General features: G+C 37.8%; 1 protein-coding gene and 1 long non-coding RNA gene across 9 annotated transcripts in view; one reads left to right on the forward strand and one right to left on the reverse strand.

The window, feature by feature from the left end:
* The window catches only part of LOC143908202 (uncharacterized), a 371,145-nt gene that overhangs the window by 120,726 nt on the left and 237,711 nt on the right, over positions 1-12,708 (reverse strand). The gene's annotated exons all lie outside the window — the stretch shown is intronic.
* Positions 1-12,708, forward strand: part of LOC143908208 (uncharacterized) — an 86,621-nt gene that overhangs the window by 33,641 nt on the left and 40,272 nt on the right. The gene's annotated exons all lie outside the window — the stretch shown is intronic.

Below are 12,708 nucleotides of genomic sequence, written 5' to 3' on the forward strand. Positions count from 1 at the left end.
ATCATCAGTGCCCATTATTCTATGTTCTGGAATTATAGAATTACCGTTGCGTTTCCTTTCCTTTTGTACGACCGAATTGAATTGTGATAACTTAAATCCTTGTCGATTAAACACACGTTCTGTTCTTATATCTCATATATTTAATATAAATATAATTAATTTAAATAATTAATGTCACTCACTTTTTGAAGAATAGTACTTTTAATTTTATAGCGTCATTTTGCTCATACATATAGATAATGTAATAAATATTTCCCAAATTTTGTACAACCTTTTAATTTAACTGGGTAATATAGTGATGCTCTTCTTTCTCTCTCTCATAAAAGTAACGCGATGATATTCACAATTAGTCGCAAGACGCAGGAGGATTATGCGGTATTCTAAACATTGTTCGTGCATTACGGTTTCCCTTGAATCTGTGCTTGTTCGTAACATTATCATGTATGTACGTGTCCTACTCATAAGTGCAAACTCCCTGTGAAGGGACTGAGAGGTTTTTGTAGTGTAAGCCACACACAGCACCACGCGAAAGTAAGTAGAGTTCTGGAGTCAGTAATTACTTGTTAGCTGACGACAAGGGCTTGCAATTATAGCGAACTATTATAATTACGAGGTGGTTCTATTATTTCCGTCTCGTTTAATCGCAATATTTTTAGACCGCGATTATTAAACGAAATTGCATTTCCATTTGCAACAGATGCAAGCGTATCAAAGATTTATTGGTATAAAGATGCAAACTTTTTCTTTCTCTCTTCGCTTTTGTCGCGACGGGAGAGATAGCTCGAGCATTGAAAAAATGAGTATTTTAATTTTGAAGCGGACATAAATCTCTCATGTGTGTGAGATTTGTTGAAATAATTGCGTTGTCGTCTAGAGCGTGAAAGTTGAGCGATTACTTTTTTATCCGGTAAAGACGACTAATCGCTGTGGCGCATGATTTATGATAGAATTTCGTCAACGGCGTGAAACACTGATAACCTTTAACATTCTCACACTATCGTGTCACTAAAATAATACTTTTTATCGTACGAAGACTGATGACCGGCACAGTATTGATATTCGCGCGAAAACATTTATTAATCTTTTTGTTTTGTTAAAAGTTTTCATTAATCAAACATTTAATAAGAACAAGATATCCTAAACGGTATAAATTCATTGCACAAAATTTAAATCGATTAACGCTCATATCAACTCTAATAAAAAAAAGAAATGTATTGATATGTCATACATAAGCAGTTACTTCAAAATTATTAAAATGTTAACATAATAACAAAAATGTTCACCTATTCTAATGAAAGAATGCATAATTAAATTATCTATTTATTTTTTAGAATACACTGTTAAAAGTAAACGTTTTAATTTAGTTTGTTGAGAACACAAACATTTATATAATTTTTTTGTTAATTTTTTATGTCAATCTATATGGCATTTCTCATTTGAATGTGGGTGCAAAATAATAATTGAACTACAGTACCTATGTTAATATTGTAAAACGTAAAATGTCTTTTCTTATGCAAACCGCTGTCTTTTTCTCTCCCTCTCTTTGAGACGGTGGTATAAAAAATATCAATGGCAGACCATTATCTAGAAAAAGTCTTCTTATACCGAGACATAAAAACGCGTATATACTTTTTAGCTACAAGCTCACGCTCTTCCTTACAGGAGGGTATAGTGGCGCAGACGGCGTTAATGTTCGCCGTTACTCACGATTCTCATTTGCAAGATTGCCTATACATCTCTCGCGGCATCCTATCACGACCGTTATTCTATACAGGTTAATTTGTGTATAGGTTGATCTAACGGGTGTACAAAATATTCAATTTTTGTTATTTATGATTGCCATGTCTGTTAAATAGGCATTTGTATCAAAGTATACGAAGTTTGCGATTTATTTAGATACGCATATGTATGTAATATGCATATTTTGTGATTAATTTTAATTGAAGTTTCTATTGTTATTCTTGAGCTTTTGCTTCTTAATTTACATTAAACGCCGTAATATAAAATTCTCCAAAAATTACAAATATAACTTTCTTGTTATTTTTCTGTTATAAACTCAAATTATAAACATGTAGATATATGCCGCAGCTCCAATATACGTGCAGTCGTCCTCACTTTCAAGGCAGATTGGGTGATACATTACAACTAAAAAATAAATAAATTTTCACGGTAAAATCAATCGGTAAAGGATAGGATGTTTGGCCTTGCAGTAATTTACTTTACTTTTTTGATAAATTCTTTTCTTTTTCTCACTCTGCTTTTCTCTCGGTTAGTGGTACAATATTTCGTTGTAAAAATATTGATGTAAAAATCAACGGTACCGCTCAAATTGCCGTAAAATAGTCGAAAATTTATTTCCAGACGGACGGCAACGTCGGAGTGGTTATAAAAAACCATCTGAGAAATAACAATACAAGCTAGAAGCACCGTTACGTGAACGGTGTAGCCCTTTTGTCGATTTTTTAGCCTTCGTCTGTAGGAACAATGACTTTCTGATCCTTTAAATCTAATTCCGTTCTGCGATCTCCGAGCGGGAGAATCGCTTTTTTAAGCTCCTTTAAACCTTGAATTTTCTCATAAAAGGTGTACTCTGAGTTACGAGTTACAAGACGCCTATACCTGCTTTGCGCCGAGCATCAAAGGAGGCGAGAAAAAATATTATCAATTATTTTGATAAAAATTCGACTGGAAAATTCGACTGTAGGATATACTTTTTTACTCGAAATAAAAGCAGTCCGAATATATGACATTCTCTTTAGAATATGAAATCGAAGCGTTACCGGTGCATGATCTGTAATAATATCGTATATAGGAGAATACCTGCGTTTGTAGTGATTGATAGTCTCATAATTAGCTTACTGTCCCGTATAGTAAGATGATCCTTGCAAAATGGTCGTTCTAGATCAGCTACAACAAGAGCAGACGCTTATGGACACTATTATAGCTGGTAATAGTAGGCGTGCTTTTAGAATAACGTACCGGTACATGAGTGTCACAAGATCCTTCTCACTGACGTAGGTGTAACGTTACTGCGCCTCGACTATATAGTAACCGGACTTACTTTAACGAGTACAATTGCGTGGGTTTGAAAAGTTAATTGCTCGGAAGTACAATCATTGATTTACGATAGTAGTCATTGACAACGACTACACCATGCAAATAATTTTGTGCGTGATACAGCATAGGTAAAATCGCGTCTTGCAAGATAAACCCACGCGTTATTTGAAATTCTTACCGACAATAACGACTGTTTTAGATGCACACAATAAATTTACCGCAAAAATATTGGATGTGTTGACTTGATTTGTACGCATGTTAAGCACTATTGCTCCGTGCGTATGCAGGTCATTTAAACGCTGTTATTTAAATGCTGAAGTTTCGAACGGCCATAATGTAAATGAGGCCCGGGATCTTTGTGCATAATCTTTTGTGGATTACAGTTAAGCTTAATGTTTTGCGCGTTATGAATTTATATACGCTGTACAATGTTTGAATTATTCAAAATCTTATTCTACTTTTAAACAGCCACATAGGGTAAAAAGAACAATAAGAAATGAAATTTATATTTTCTTTGTACACTGAACGTGATTTTCATATTCCGAGTCTAACGATCACTTTTACAAGATATTATATATATTTACATATCACGTCATAAATTGATATTAAGAAAAAGAGACGTTGAAATAAAGTGATAATTGCAATTTCTTCTCAAGATCTCGGGGTCAGATCATAAAGGTGGAAATAAGGATTTCCGAAGATGTTACTGACCGAGGGTTCAACTACTGCCCGACAAAGGCGAAAGAAGGTCATTGGTAAACTCTAGGCGAGATCTTGCATTATTTATGAATCACGTGGTTAAATAGAAGCCGAGATTTTAGCTGTGCCAGCACAGAAGAGCATTTATCGCCTCAGTTAGGATAGGCGCTCTCCACCGCGGCACGCGGCTAGCAACACAACTTCTCTCCGAAGCAGGAAACCCTGAGGGTTGCCTCTAAGATAAAACACCATATCGCACACACCACTCGGCCATTGCGTATATACGTACTTGTACGGTGCACCATGCCGGTATGCTCTTCCACCGTGTCCGCAAGCTATACACAGACGTGCTCACTATACTTCGCTAGGGTTGCATTGCCCATTGGTTGCTGCAGCTATGGCCTATTTCGCTCGAGAGTACGACCCATTCACCGTGAAAGGGTCGTCCGTTTCGACCTCTTCTGCTAGCGGGCTAAACATTCTTTCGGTGTTTCCTGCAACACGGAGATTCTGGCGCTATTCGCAAAGAGCTATTTACCAGAGATGATCCTTAAAACGCGACTCCCCTCCCTCCCGCCTTTTGCACCAAGCGATGCAAGATGAGGCCGTCGTCAACCGTCGCGAATAAAATTTACGATAATAAAGCAAAAACCGTGTCCACGCATACTATTCTTATCGGGTATCCGAGTGGCGAGTCCGCCTCCGCATATTTTATACGTCCGGATAAAATTTATCTTATTAATAGAGATTCATTGTTATTAATTACAACGTAACATATTAGTATAAAAAACGAACCAAATACCTTCAAGGGTTATTATAAAGCATAAAAATGAGATAAAATACTGCTGGCGAGATAATTTGTGGGATCTATTTTCTTCCGGCGGGCACGAAAGTAGATTTTGTATTAATCACGTGAACCTTTCAATTATACGTTAATTAGAACAGACTACTGTGTAAAACTATTATGTAAATCACAGCATGAACAATTTACATATGATACAATTATTCTGAGCAGATTGGCATCACTTAATATGTGCTTGCGGATGACAAGTGATTGGAGACTTATTAATAATACAAAATTATAAAACTATCGCCATTGCTTCGTTAACTTAAAGGATAGAATAACGCATTGAACCTTTCTTAGGCTGAAAGTTTATTATTGCCACTTTTTGGAAAAATAAAAAATAATCAATAAGTTATAATATGTTACCTAATGTATATAATACTTTTTGAATAATAACGTATATTTGGTCAGTAGCTAATACTTATCATAAGGAAATGTTTGCAAACACATTTGTCAATTTGCAATTTTATTAAATTTAGAAAATATTTTAAAATAAAAGACGCATTTTTGTTAACTGTTCAAGTACACATTAAGGGATTAGAACAGAATTTTGAAATTAAATCTTGACTCTGAACGAATGTCATTGTAATCATCAAATATACGTAAAGTTGCTTCACAAGCTTTATAGAAGAAAACATTATATACTTTTTGTTTAAATCTTTTTTATATGCCATAATATTGATAGTATTTAGTTAGAATAAAAAATTTTAATTAGAGATTGAATCTGTTAAGATATGCACGATGACATTTATGAATAAAAATAGTGTCTTTTAATTTGGACTATTCCGCATATTCAAAGATAATAAAAATCCAAAGTGGTGAATACTTGCAAACGTTCTTGTCAATGTAAACCACTACATGTGACCCACTACAGTTTATGTGAAACATTATCCCGACATTACCTGCCCGCGCTTGCCCGCATCCGCAGCCTCCCGCGCCACGGAAAAACCTACCGTCGCAGGACTATGCTTCGTTTATCAGGATAATGGAAAATGAATAGTCATCCTGATAAACCTATATATTGTTACTTTTGTTAATTAATTAGATGTTCATGAAATTAATGGAACGCTTCGCTTAGCCGCAAGATGTGAACGAATCGCTAAAATTCTATTGTTATTCCCGCCTAAATGTTATTGAATTTACAAGCTCGTAAATTCGTAAATTCTATTTCGGATAATTTACGCACAGTGAGAAATTTCATATAAATTTTAAAAAATTGTATGTAAAATTGGTTTGAATTAATTTTGCAGTACAAGTGAACCGACAAGAGAAAAATCTTTTTTTTTTATATATATTTTTATTGTTACATGCGCTTTTATAAATTGCGCTGCGTTTTTCGTGGCATAAATCAGGGATTTTATTCAATTTCGATCTGACAACAAAAAAATATTTTTAACGCGAATTTAAATATATATACATGTATGTACATACATACCAGCTCCATTCATCCATCATTGATGCGCTTTCCATTGCTTTCGAATAAATTCGACACGACTGAACCAATTTCAATGTAAATTAGCAGGGATTCGATATATTCGTGCTGGATTTAAGCATGATCGATATTTAGTAACGTGTGCGCGAATATCCGCGGGACAAAGACTGTGTGCCGACATGAATCTTCCGTGGCATAACTTTAAAATCGCGTTCTAAGACATTCGAGTGTTTTGCGCTGTACGGCGTATCCCAAGATGTAAGAAATAACGAAAGGAGATTATGTGTGCCGAGACACCCGGTACAGAACGTGCTCGTTGTATAGTTTTAGCCGTAGTTTCAGGAAAGACGGATACATCAAGAGGAGTAGGAGGGGGTAGGGAGATGGAAGTTGGCGCGATTCAAAGTCGTAGGTTGAGGGGAAAGAACGGAATCCATAGCGGTGGCGAGAGGGATCTCGGTGCATGATGGTGGCATGGGGGGGGGTGAAGGAAGAATCAAGAGAGCGAGGTATAGCGAAGGGCAACGGGATGAAAAGAGAGGGATGGGTTGAAACGGCGGTGAAGTCGTTGGACGAGGAGGGGAGGAAGCGAAGGGGTGGGAGGTGGCAGCGGACGGCAGTAGCGACGGCAGTTGAGGCGCATGAGCACCACTTTTATTGATTCCGTAACTGCCGCCATGACTGCCGTGGCGCTTCGCTGGAGGGTAGGGGACTGGCTGGGACCGGGGTGGATCGGATACGGTTCGTGCCGGTAGCGGAATGAGGGCGAAGGGAACGGCGCGCACGCAGGGGTGCGATAGGGTGGCGGGGGTTTCGAGGGTGAGGCTGATGGGGTGGAAACTCTACGGAGATAAAAAGGAACGAGAGTTGGTGCCGTGCCGGAACTGGCGGCGCGGCGATGGAAGGGGGTGGAAAAGAAGGGTTTAGACGGGAGGAATATCAATATATCTTATTGCGTACAAACATACAGCCGAAGTGGGAATAAACTTGAGATTCTTCGTGATACTTGTGTAAATAAAGACGACGGCGCGATGTACGTATGTTCACTATACATAGATACTTGATTTGCATAAACTTTTCAAGGCGCCGAATTGTAAGATGACACAATGTTTTTTATAACATTTGCAGCAACAATGCATATGGATATATAATATCTATTTTATAGATAATGAAATAAATTTTTGGATATGTTTAAATTTTTACGCAGAAAGTAAAAAATATATTTGTAACGAAGAAGAAAAAATTGTTAGAAAAATATCTTTGCCCAACTTCCATCGGATTATATAACGTAAAAATCACAATTTATATAAAAAACTTTGATCCGAACCAGTTAACGAAGCTAAATATGTTCTATTAAAATGAATATGACTTTAATGATTTAGTATGTATAATTATACGTTATAGTTGTATATAATTAATTATTATATATTGTATAATTTATTATTATTAAGACTGCATTATATGTATGTACATGTATACATATGGCATGTAATTGCCACATGGACACAATGCATTTACTTTACGTACATATGATTCGGCTTTAGGGCAATAAATCCCTCTTTATACATGAAGAGTCGACGTTCGTGGATTGGCTGGAAGAGGCCAGCTTCCGGACGAATGCGGGTGTAGGACGCCGATTAGAAGGGGTAGGCAGCGATGCGTGGAGATAATTAAGCCGCCTGATCTATGGCCGTTTCACGAATTCGCTCGTTATCTCCTCGGTACCTCGGTGTCCCCTCGGTGTATTTAGTTCAGTTTTGGATATACGGCTGGATCCCCGTAAGCCAAAACCGATGGTATTCCGCGTCCCTCCTACTCGGTGGCGGCCATAGACCGGGAAAGTGCAGAGCCCAGAGGTCGACGTTCAACAGTCCACGGCTTTCCATCTCCATCCCCGATCCTTTTTGGCGTCCTGCGTCCCACTCGGACGCTTCCTCGCGTCCCTATCTCTTGCTCATCCTCCTGACCTTTCTAACCCATCCTTTTACTCCTCCTCCTCCTCCTCTTTCTCCTCCTCATGCGCTCAACCTCCCTCTTTCGACTGCTTTATTGTCTGGAGTCGCTCCATCGAGGGTGCATCCCATTCCCGTTTTTAATTGAGACATAAATAAGGTTTGTTTGGCTTTGCCATTCGACCAGTTAGCTATCCCTGGGAATTGGGATTGAGACTCTGCCAATACAACTCGTTCTGCATAATGGCCGCGTTAAATTTTGCCTCCGTGAAAAAATGCTGAGAGTATTTTTTGCATTGATCAGAACAGGTATATATCTATGGTTAAACCAATGAGTATCCAATAAAATTCATTTAATTCCGTCTTTTCTCCATAGAGATCTTATCGAGATTTGTAATTGATTAATCACGTTTTCGAAATTATTTTTAGTAAGTTATAAGAAATAAATGTGTATATATTTTATCACAAAAATGATGAAAAATATATATCGTAAATTTATGAATATAGTTCAAAAAAGAAAAAATAATGTCTAATATATTATGAGAAATATATATCCATGAGATTTAAAATGCATTACACAATAGTTTTAAAGAACAGAAATAATGCTACGATATTAATAAAGAGACGTAATAAAATTGTGTATGATGAAAAATTGAGCTTCATTATTTTATAGTTTTTTAGTCAGGCAAATGATTCTTATTCCAAGCGTAAATCCCAAATACAGGAAGAATATCTTGTTTCGTCCCGGATGTACGTTATCATTTTTACTGAGATATCGACGAGAGCAGATAGAGTTATTGCCATCTGTGCGCATCTCAAACAAAGTAAAAGGCGCGGCTGGACCAATCCGGTTCGCTTGATAATCCGGTAGACATATAGATGTAGGCGAGAGGGCCAGCAAGACGCCAAGAAAACTAATGTGCTCGTGCCGTAGAATCCTTCGCTACTAAGATCGTAATTCTCATTGGTCAGGTATCTCCCAGAAACTTATGAGCAGCCTTTGTACGCTGGCGGCAGACGCCTCTACATGGTACAAGTTAATCCCACGAGCTGACATGTATATGAATACCCTCCAGTCCGATGATAATTCCTCCATGTTGTTGTGATCCACTCGCGATGCGTGTAGCTAGTCTTCAGCTCACATGTATCGAAAATCTTATACACCGTTCTTCATTTATAATAGCTTTCTGCTTTTCTTCTTTCCATCTTTGCAATTTTCGTTAATATAGCCATATATAGGTATAAGACACTTAATATGTTAATCCATTAATCTAAATTAGCATATTTTTTATGAGACTAATGTAATATCACATATATTACATTATAATTATCGTTGTACTACACGCTGTATTTATTATTTGTAATAATACGGTTTCTCCTTTCTATCCAGATAATTCTGTTATTTAGCCATTAAGCTGTTTTATTTTCTTCTCTGCTCTTCTTTTCGGACATTGCATTCCCTGTATTCAACCCTATCTATTGTTCCAACAGCTTCGCATGTTTACCCTTCCTTCTCCTCGCTAAACCTTTCCTCCATAGGTAGAGAACGGAGCTTGGAAAAAACAGCGAGTTCAAAAAATGGTAGCGGTTGGCCGTGTGTAAAGCAACACATACCGTACGTCACCCCCGGTTTAATCTTGCCTCTCATTTATGCTACTGCGAAACGGCCGAACCGACGGTCATGGAACCCTGGTGAATGCCGACTGCTGCGGCTCGTGGCGATTTCGCTGACGTATTTCGGCCATCCGCTCCCCCTTTTGTCTCGCCGGTTCGCGACGATGTAAATGTTATTGGCGCCGTAGTGTCGCGCGAGGATTCGAAAGCTCGGATTAAAGTCGCTCGATATACGACCGCGAAAACATCCGAGGCTATACGATAGAATAATCAATTATTGGTTCAGCAAAAAAGTCTCAGTTGATATTTCAGTCAGGAAGTAAACTGCACATTGTATAAATAATAAATTATATAATGAAACATAACGCATTTATAATATATCTTAATATTTTAGATTAAATAATATCATAAATGTTTTGGTTAATGAATTTTAACGGAAAGATTTATATCGAAATAATGATGATTGATTAATCGAATCACCAATAGATAATTTTTCTTTGCAATGTAAAGAACTGATGAACTAACATTTTTTTTTTACTTAATTAAAAATTAAAATAATTTCTGCAACTGCATTATACGAATAAATATTAATAATTATCATTACCAACATTAGACATCAACATCTGAAATAAAGATGTTACAGTTATGTCAAAAATAAATGCCCTTACGAGCGCCATAATGTTATAATGGCTTAATCGCGTCGTTGAGGCCTCGAGTGAACAAGGGGGAACAATCCCAAAGGAAGATACACGCGCATTATATTTCTAAAGGAAGATACTTCATGTTAGACGTGAGTTATTATTCGACATGTACGTTGCCAACCATGCGCAGGATTCTAATCTCGCTTTCCCGCCTCTACCCACCTCGTTCCAACTCCTTCTTCCAGTTCGAAGCAGGCAAACCGCTTCACTCTTTGCCCCACCATCTCCGCGGGGAGCATCTTTCGCTAATGAAACGCTGGTGAGCTACCGCTGCCTCGTGCCGCCCAGCTTTTCCCATAGAGCCTCACTGGAATCACCCTCGCGACTTACTAATACCGGCCTTCTAAATCCCCCAGTTCTGTGGAAGGGTAGGTTATATTGAAACTCCTTCAATTTGACTCACGAAACTTTGACGGGCCCTCCATATCAATAATATACGAATTACATTGTTTGCCTGGTACTTTTCTACGCGAAAAAGAGAATGTCGTATAAGAATGCCGATTAAATTTCTCGATTGGACGTATTTATATAATTTGACTAAACTGATTTGTATATATATATATATATATATATATATATATGTATACATGTATATATATTAAAAAAATATATATATTATATATAAAAGTAATTGATCTGACAATAGCTTCCCTGAAATATATTTATTAATTTATCAAAATTTTTTCTTTATACATATTATATAAAATCTTTACATATAAAAATCTTATTTAAAAAAAAAGGAAAGAAAATATAATTATGAGACTAAAAATTTTTCTTTAAACGGCCGGGTTGCCGACGTCGGCCATTAATGAAATCTGTGATCAACGATACGTGCCGTATCTCACGAATTTTCTTGTAAGTGCGTGCTGAGAGAAACGGAGAGAAGTGCGGTACGTAATGGCGAGCAGGAACGAGAGAGCGGTAGAGGAAACACGGTTTGTGGAAGCACGGAGACAGTAAATATATACGGAATAGCTCGGGGGTAGCTATATGCAGGACGGTAACGCGGTAAGATGGGCCTCTGCATTGCCGGCATGATTGCCTCTATGGCACATCGAGGCAATCCCCGCGGCTACGTGCCCGACATACATCCGCTTCCATCTTACTTTCTTTTTTCTTCTTTTTCTTCTTCTTCTCTCCACCATCTTCTATTCCGTGGTTTTCGCCCCGTGGAGAATCTTAGATATGCAGGCAGCACCTATGCAGCCAGGCATTGCATATTTAAATGGTGGACTTGTTCTGCTACATACATCAAGCTTAATTAGATGAGTTGAACGCGTGCCGGCGCAATTAATGCTGTCCAAAAAGCTAGCCGAATTGTATATATTAAAAAACTTGAAGTTTATTTATCATATTGACTTTTTATCCTCTTATTTTGCTTTATAGTTTTTAATTTTCTGAATAAAATAACAGAAAATAATGACTAAAAAAATTGTTTTTTTTGTAAGACAACTAAATAAGTAGGTGATTATTAGATACGAAATTTCAATTTATAATCAAATAACTTATCTCTCACAGTTATATATATATATATATTGTCTACCCACATTGCCGATGCGCACTGAAGATTGGTGGGATTTGTTTTCTCTCGTAATGAAGATCTAGTTGCGTATTTAGGTGCGAGTAAAGCTTTCTTAGTCGTAACCTTGATATACAACCGTCTTCGGTCGTTCTCCCTCATTGTGCTCCCGACAGAAAGACATAGGTAGGAGCGCCATTACACGAGAAGCTATTTTTGCCACTAATCTTCTTGCATGTTTGCGTAACGACGATCCGAAATTAATTAAGTACAGATTAAGTACCAGATCGTATTTCTGGGAATCTTTAGAAATACGCGAAAATAAAAAAGATAAACAGACGAGTTGACGTGAACATGCGTGGACGATGAAAGGGACCAGTTGTAGCGTATTATAACGCAAGTGTTGATGAGAGGCGGAGTACATTCGTGACCGAGGCTAGGATGTGCCCCGGTAGTCCCTCAGTGGCTCGTTAAGGCATTTGCATTTCATTTCGACCCTCCCTCTCCTACCTCCGACCTCGTCCTTTCGCTCTTCCGCGCAACAGCCCCTCTTTTCGCGTATAAATATTAATGCAACATCCTGCTCTCTCGGGAGGTTTTTGTTCCTCTTCTGCCCTGAAGAGCCGCGCCCTCCTTCTACCGAGTACTTTGAATGCTGATGCGCCACGAAGGCTCCGTGCTCGTATCCGCATCTCTCAGTCTCTTTCGCTTATTCTCTTCCTCTTTCTCTGCCCACGGAGCAACTGTGCGTGCACATTTACGTTCCGCAATGAAATACGATTTATGAATGTTTCTCGACATAGAATTCGTGCGATTCTGGAGAAAAGATGAAGATAAACGCCTTCCGTTTTATTAGTATCTCGTGACAACGTCAAGATTAAACAGATCAT

This window comes from Temnothorax americanus, unplaced genomic scaffold, assembly GCF_048541705.1.
Source record: "Temnothorax americanus isolate GAGA-0224 unplaced genomic scaffold, ASM4854170v1 Scaffold9, whole genome shotgun sequence".
Lineage (NCBI taxonomy): Eukaryota > Metazoa > Arthropoda > Insecta > Hymenoptera > Formicidae > Temnothorax > Temnothorax americanus.